Source organism: Mustela putorius, unplaced genomic scaffold (genome assembly GCF_011764305.1).
Source record: "Mustela putorius furo isolate JIRA1106 unplaced genomic scaffold, ASM1176430v1.1 tig00000743_pilon_pilon_pilon, whole genome shotgun sequence".
Taxonomy (NCBI): domain Eukaryota; kingdom Metazoa; phylum Chordata; class Mammalia; order Carnivora; family Mustelidae; genus Mustela; species Mustela putorius.
This window is the reverse complement of record NW_025421464.1, coordinates 7261190-7269575: the sequence shown is the minus strand read 5'-3', so window position 1 is coordinate 7269575 and position 8386 is coordinate 7261190.

Here is an 8386-nt window from a genome sequence, read left to right as displayed (position 1 = left end):
CAGCCCAGACCCTTCTGCTTCTCTGTATCCTGTTGTTGATGTTCTTGGGGTTGAGGTTTGTTGAGGTCCCTTGCACACCACCCCCGGTCCCAGCGTGGGTGCTCTTGAGGGCAGGGCTGAGGCTTTGGAATCCTGTGATCCCTGCACGTGGGGCAGAAAGAGGCAGGAAACCAGGAGCTGTGAGCTCCTGCTCTGTGCGGGACCCCGAGCTGGTCGCCCACACCTCTAAGCCCTCTAACGCGGGTCTGTCTTGTCTCATTTTAGCTAAAGGATCTGAGGCTCAGGGAGGTGAAATGCTTTTGGTCACAGTCAGCCTGCAGGGATTTGAACCCAGATCTGTGGCTGCCATTCCAAAACGATAGTCCAGGAAGTCTTCTCAGAAGGGATGTGCTGAGCTGAGACCCCAAAGATGAGTAGGGGCCAGGCTTTGGAGGAGTCATTCCAGGCTTAGCTGAGAGCAAGGACAAAGCCTGGCAGCAGGCAAGGCTTCCCCCTGAGCCAGGGGCATCTGTTTCCTGGACTCAGCCTGTGGAGGTGGGGAGGGTTCCTGGACTGGGAGCTGGGAACCAAGGTTCTGACCGGGCTAAGTCCTGCCTGGTGTGTGACCCTCAGCAAATCCGCGTCTCCTGTGTGCCTCAGTTTGCCTCTGTAAAATGAGGGAGACAGAGCAAGTGACTCCCGTGCAAATTAAGAGAGGACAGTCTGGAGAGTGGGGACCACCTGGGGACACGGGTGTCACCCCCAGTGCAGCAGTCTGGGGATGTCCCAGACATGGCCGTTGACAGGGGCGGGAATTCCCAAGCAGTGAACTTCGGACCTTATACCTGCCCAGCCAGCCAGCGTGCCTCATGGCCCCAGGCCAGGCCTCCACCCCCATGGGTGTCCTTTTCTAGCTCAAGGTCCCTGATGGTGACCCCGGACCCAGCAGAGGCTCCTGGGGGCAGCATTCTGCTTGGAACCCCTGGGTCTTTCTCCTCCCAGGCTGTCCATCCGTTTTGAATGACAGCTGCCCCGGCGCTCCTGCCTCCATCCAGTCCTACAGCAGTGCTCTCCCTTTGAATAAGAACAGTCTTCGTTGTGTTCTGATTACAAAAATGTTGGCAGAAAAATCCCGAATGTAGAAACCGCAGTGCCTGGAATACTGAGCGGCATATAGGAGACCACTGCTGAGGGAGGGAATAAACATAAAGCAGGAAACAGTGTGAGGTTAAGGGCATGGACTCCAGGACCACCTGGCTTGCGTCGAATCCTGACTTGCCCCCTGTGTGACCTTGGGCACTCTGTGACTCAGTTTCCTCATCTGTAGTTGGACTCAGCTAAAGAGTAATAGGACGGGAAGTCAGAGGTCTGGAAGAGAGAGGGAAGAAGGTACTTCTCAGCTTCCTCCTTGCTTTGGATCTCAGTCAGACAGTAGCCATGTCACTCCCCCCAAACCCCTCACCTGTGGCTCCAGCCCGCCCTGGGCTTGGACACCAGACTCCTTTCTTGACTGCTTTAAGCCAGAGCTAGGGATGCTAGTTCCTGGGTCCCTCAGCATCTTCTGCCAGTGTCCTTAAGCCTGTCTATAAATAGCCCCTTAACTCAAATCCCAAGAACCATCTGAGTGGGACTCCTTTTTCCTGCCTGGACCCTGGTGGACGCAATTAGCACAATGAACTTTTCGTTTGCAGCAAATGCCTTCCTCTTGTGGAAAGCTTTGAATTCTTTGCCCAAGTCTGCACAGGTCTTTTGCAGGAATAGTAGACTACGAAAGACAGTACTAAAAATACACAGCAAGCCATGCTGTGCCATCAGGGGAGTTTCTGGGGGCCACCGAGGAAGGCTTTGTGGAGAGGTAGCATCCTGCAGCGTCCTGAAGGTCACGTCGAAGTTTTGCAGAAGGGAGAGCAGAAGGCAGTCCAGGAGAAAGAAGCAGCGTGGGCGAAAACACAAAGCCATAAAGTAGGAAGGATTAACAGGCTTTGCTCCTGGAAAGCTGTGTGACATGGGACAAATCACGCCCCCTCTGATCCTTGCTTTCCTTGTCTGCCAATTACAGACGAAGGCATTAGGCTAAGACAGCATTTCTCAGATCACTCAGGAATCTTGTTTACTTATTTGTAAACTTATTTGGGGGATATAATCAGGGATATAAACCTAAGGTGTACAGTGTGTTGATCTGATACGTTTACAGTTTGCAATATGATTAGCGTTGTAGAGTTAGGTGGCCTTCTATCGGGTCGGGTAATTATCATTTTTTTTGTGTGTGATGGGAAAAATTAAGATCAGTCTCGCAGCAACTTTGAAGTTCATGATACAGAACCGCTGTCTTTCATCTCATTGCTGTGCATTGGGTCTCTAAGACTTACCTACTTGTTCCATGTTTGTCTCCTTAAATGACATCTCCCCGATTCCCGCACCCTAGCCCCGGGTAACAACCGTTCTGCTCCCTGTTTTTATGAGCTTGGCTTTTTTTAGATTCCACAAATAAGTGGTATCACATAGTATTTGTCTTTCTCTGTCTGACTTACTTCACCTTGTGTGACGCCCTCAAGGTCCGTCCATATTGTTGCCAATGGCAGGCCCTCCTCTCTCTCACTGTGTGTGCGCGTGTGTCACATTTGGGTGTGGAGATAATGGAACCCTTGTGCACTGTTGGTCGGAACATAAACTGGCGCGACTAACCTTTTCTAACTGTGGAAGACAGTACGGAGGATCCGTGAAAAATTAAAAATAGAACTACCTTACAATCCGGCAATCCCACTTCTGGGCATATAGTCAAAGAAGATGAAAATGGGATCTCAAAGAGAACTCCGGGTTTCTTGCAGCATTATTCCAGGAGCAAAGACAGGGAAACAATCTAATTATCCATCAACAGGTGAACGATAAAAAATTGTGGTATATATATACCAGGGGTCCTGTCAACAGCAATTCTGATTCATCGGGTTCCTCTGGGGCCGGAAACTCTGCATTTTTTTCTTTGCTTTTATTTTTTACTATTTTTTTTTTAAAGATTTATTTATTTATTTGACAGAGAGAGAGATCACAAGTTAGGCAGAGAGGCAGGCAGAGAGAGAGGAGGAAGCAGGCTCCCTGCTGAGCAGAGAGCCCAACGTGGGACTCGATCCCAGGACTCTGAGATCATGACCTGAGCCGAAGGCAGCGGCTTAACCCACTGAGCCACCCAGGCGCCCCTATTTTTTACTATTTTGTAAAGATTTTATTTATTTTCTTAACAGAGAGAGACGCAGGAGAGAGGGAATACAGCAGAGGGAGTGGGACAGGGAGAAGCAGGCTCCCGTGGAGTAGGGAGCCCCATGTGGGGTTCGATTCCAGGAATGACCTGAGCCAAAGGCAGATGCTTAATGACTGAGCCACCCAGGTGCCCCTTATTTTTTTTATTTATTTTTTAGAAGATTTTATTTATTTATTTGACGGAGAGAGAGAGATTGCAAGTAGGCAGAGAGGCAGGCAGAGAGAGAGGAGGAAGCAGGCTCCCCACTGAGCAGAGAGCCTGATGTGGGGCTTGATCCCAGGACCCTAAGATCATGACCTGAGCCAAAGGCGGGGGCTTAACCCACTGAGCCACCCAGGCACCCTATTTTTTTAATTTTTTTAAAAGTAATCATGATCATGATCATGACCTGAGCCAAAGGCCAGGTGGGGCTCGAACTCACGACCCTCAGATCAGTTTTGCATGCTCTACGGACTGAGGCACCCTCGAGATTCTGCATTTCTGACAAGCTCCCAGATAGTGCCAGTCTTGGACCTTGTTTCGAGAACAAGGGGCTGAAACAAACTCGGATTTCCCTCCAGGCTCAGCGACTCTAGAACTCTGTTCTAGAACAGAGCACCGGCTCTGGCTGAGAGAGACCACTGTTTCCGGACCCGCCTCTCTGGTTCTCGTGGGCTAGTCTGGAGCTGAGAGTGTGACATTTCTGGCAGCCCCTTCCCTCAGCCCCTTCGCCGGCAGATCTGTGTGCTCAGATTTACAGAAGAAATAGTACTGTCAGTGATGATCCAGTGTGGTTTGAAAACTGTGTCACCTACTCGTGCGGCTGGATTCACAGTCGCTCACCCAGGGGAACTCTGAGGAAACTGAGGACGCTCCCCCATCTCTCTCTCAACCCTCTCTCGGCCTCTGCGATTGGCAGCATCTAAAATCCCAGGCTTAGCCTCCTCTCGCTGGATCTTGATCGCTTTTGGAGGACCCTAAGGAGCTTCTGTGAAAATGAAAACTTCTCAGGAAGGAAAGATTCTTTACCCCTTGCCAGAACTCCCTTTATTGGATTCCTTTCCGGGAATTCCAGAGGGCCCTTGCTTTTACGGGGAGACGGGGAGACCGAGACCGAGACTGGGAGAGGGGGAAGGACTGGCCACACCAGGAGTTCCTCATTGAGCCCAGATTTCTGGCCAGCCAGTGGTTGGCTTCTTGGGATTGGGCCTGTGGAAGCAGGCAGGCCCAGATCACACTTTGAAACCCGTGACAGGGTGGCTTTGAGTCACACAAATGTGGATTCAAATCCTAGATCATTTAAAAAAAAAAAAATCAGTATTTAGGGCGCCTGGGTGGCTCAGTGGGTTAAGGACGCCTTTGGCTCAGGTCATGATCTCAGGGTCCTGGGATCGAGCCCTGCATCTGGGCTCTCTGCTCAGCAGGGAGCCTGCTTCCCGCCTCTCTCTGCCCGCCTCTCTCAGAGTAGCTCAGTCAGGGGAGCCTAACAGCTCAGGTCTTGATCTCAGACTCGTGAGTTCAGGCCCCACATTGGGGTCCATGCTGGTCTTGGAGTCTACTTAAAAAAATTAAAGAAGTGCCTGGGTACCTCAGTAGGTTAAGCATCTGACTCTTGGTTTTGTTGTTTGTTTGTTTTTTGTTTTCTTTTTTTAAATCTAATTTCTTTTCAGTGTACCAGAATTCATTGTTTATGTACCACAACCAATGCACCATGCAATACATGCCCTCCATAATACCCACCACCAGGCTCTCCCAACCTCCCACCCCCAGCCCCTTCAAAACCCTCAGATTGTTTTTCAGAGTCCATAGCATCTGACCCTTGATTTCAGCTCAGGGCATGATCTCATGGGTTGAGAGATTGACTCCCACATCAGGCTCTGCTCTCAGCTTCGGGGGAGGGATTCTCTCCCTCTGCCCCTCCCCCTGCCCCACAAGCACTCTCTCAAATAAACAAATAACTTAAAAAAATTTTTTTCAAAGTTATTTATTGAGCACCAACTGTCCAGCAGGCATTGGGAATATAACTGGAAAGCCGGACACAGTCCTTACAGTATAGTGGGAAGTGCTGGGTATATTAATAGGAAGAACTTACTTTGATTTCTACTTATCAGGTCCTGTACCCCAGGTTTCACATATGTTTGATTCTCTTTACCACTCAGTGAGGTAGGGACTGCTGTGACCTCCCTTTGCAGGTAGGAAAGTGGAAGGTCAGCTAATTGCCCAGGGTCACACAGCTAGTAAATTGCAGGGTTGGGATCTGAAACCATCGTGTCTGGGACCACGGCTCATGCTCTTAACCACCACTGTGCCACTAATTCCTCTCCAAAACCTCATGCCAAAGAGGAGGGCCAGGTTTTATCTGTACTTTTCAGAGAAAGAGCAGAGAGGTTAAGTAATACTTGGAAAGCTGTGCAGCCCACGAGGGGCTGGGTTGACCTTTGAAATCAGGCTCTGAGCTCAGTGACTTTGGGTGGGCCCCTCCCCCCAACTGTCTACCTTTGGAAGTGGCCGTGAGGATTAAATGAAATCATGAGCGAGAAGACATTGGCAAAATGGGATGAGGCAAAATGGAGAATGTCCTGCTTAGTCTCCCTGGGACCCGCCTCCTGTTCTCTCCCCCAGGAGGGGACACCTCCTGCATATTTAACAAGTTAGCCTTTCCCAGAGGAACCCCCAGAGGCCATGGCTAACCCAGAAAGGAAGATGTTTGAATGGTGAGCTTTTAGGCAGACTGGAATGGCGATTTAAACAAAATTTTTATGGACATATTTTTCAACATACCATCATGTTCACCGCTCAAGGGCATGGTTCCGTGGTCTGCTGAGATTCGTGTCACCATCACCACCAGCTAATTTTAGAGCTTTTTTCTACAGCCCCCCAAAGAAAGCCCATACACTTTAGCAATCATTTGGAGCTGACGATGCTTAGCCTGGAAGATGAAGTCGCTCAGACTTGGTTTTGTCGGAAGCGTGGCAGGTCATTGGAGCATGGTGGGGGATTCCCCCCAAACCATACCTCAAACAACCGCCCATTTCTCCCATCAGAAAGCTGTCTATGGGGCACAGTGTCTTCTATTCTCTAGTCTTTAGGTCCAAGAAATAATGACATTTTTTTTTCCTGTGGAGAGTAGGGCAGGGGCTTCCTGAGGGTTTGGAAAGTAGCAGGTCATTGTGGGAGGGGCCAACGACCCCAAGGAGGATGGTGGAGAAGGAAGTGAGGGTGGGGAAAGGCAGGGCTGGGTCCCACACTTAGCAGCCAGGCTCCCCTCCTCCACCAGATGGATCTTTCAGAATTGTGACTTGGATCGTGTTGTTTTTCTCCTGGAAACTCTCCAATGGCTTCCCTTATTCTTTTGGAGGAAAATCCAGAGTCCTTAGTAGTCTGAAGGCCTCCCAGCTTCATTCCATGCTGTGTTTCCACACACGCTCTTCCTTCCAGCCTCACACGCTGCTTTTCTGTCTCTACTTTGCCTCCATCAGCTTTGGGCAAACACAAAAATGGGCACTCCTGGTAGAACAACTTAAAGAAAAGATTTTGCTCTCTCTGCCTGATGCCTTTTAATAGCACACAACCTATGCAACTGAACCCAGCAGTCCTGCCCTAAATAGGCCAAGCTGCCAACAGGCAAGATGTTGACATCTAGGAGGAGTGGAAAGACTCCACGGGGGGGGGTTGGGGGGCGTCTCTGAGGGTGGGAATCCCAGCTCTGCTACTGGCCCGCTCTGTGGTCTACGGAGGGTGATTCCATCTAAAAGGTGTGAGTGATCCCCACCTTGGAGGACGGGGAATGCCGTGAAGATATAATGAAATCATTGTTGTGCTGGGCCTGATGGGTGCCCCAGAATCCCACTTCCATTTAACAGAGAATCAGTGATGTCAGCAGCGCATACACATTTTTCCATAAAAACACAAATTTTTGAATGTCTTTTGTCTGCTTCTCCTCACTACAAATGCTCCTCCATTTTTACTAAGCACGCTGGATAAAGCCTAAATGACAGCAGACTCCTAATTTGTGCCCATCCCCTTCCACTCTTACCCCTCCAGTGCCTTCAGGAGTCACAACAAAACATGTTTAAAACCAGATCTGACCATGTCACCCCACACCCCACTGCCTGCTTCAAATTCCTCATCATTCTGTTCTCCGACCAAACGTCAACAGTGAAAGAGCCTTCCAGGTCTGCTCAGTCAATGCTAGGAAGACCCGGCTAATGGCCTGAGATGGCCACAGCTGGTGTTGCCACTATGGGAAATGGCCCAGAGCCCCCAAGGAAACTCACCAAGGGCCCAAGGACAGTCTGGGCTGGTTGTGTGGCTTCCATGCCAGCCTAGAGAGTCATGGGGAAGAACTAATTGCAGCTGAGGATGTGACTGGCTAAAACCTCTAATGGTCTCTGTCCCCTGGCCCAGTGTTCTGCTTTGGGCTCCACGGCTGGACAGGAGAGCTTGGAAAAAGGGAGCCACATCGCGGAACCCAAGCATGGGTCAGGGAGACAGGCCTCGCAGGGTAGCCGTTCAACAGCGACACCGCGTGGTGGCGACAAGAACAACAGGCGCCCGATTTTGAGGATCGCACAGGAAGACAAAAGGCTGGGCAGCCTAAGCTGCTCAACAGCGACACGGTGTGTCAGTGGCAGGAACGGCAGCCTAGTGGATGGATTCCCCCCACCCCAACCCGGAGACCCTCTCGGCCTGAAGCAAGACTTGCTCCCTTTGGACTAACTAAACCCTAGGCACCCTGGGAAGTGTGGAGTAAGGGGTGTCTCCAAAAAGGGACAGCAAGGGTCCCCTGGGTGGTGCAGTTGGTTGAGGGCTCTTGGCTTCAGCTCAGTTCTGATCCCAGCATCCTGAGATCAGCCCCGCAGAGGGTTTCCTGCTCAGTGGGGAGTTGGCTTGGGTTTCTCTCTCCCTCCCCTTCTGTCCCTCCCCTTGCTCTCTCTTTCGAAAATAAATAAATAAATAAATAAATAAATAAATGTAAAAAAAGAGAGAGAGAGAGAGAGAGAAAGGGACATGAGACTTTCTGCCAAGAAGGGTGTGTGAGGGCTCAAGAGATTCCGTAGAGGACTGGAGAGAGATGATTTTACCTGCGCTGAGCTCACGCTGCAGGGCAGGCTGGGTCCAGCCAATGAAACAAAGAATGAACAAAACCCAAGAAATAATACCATCACACAG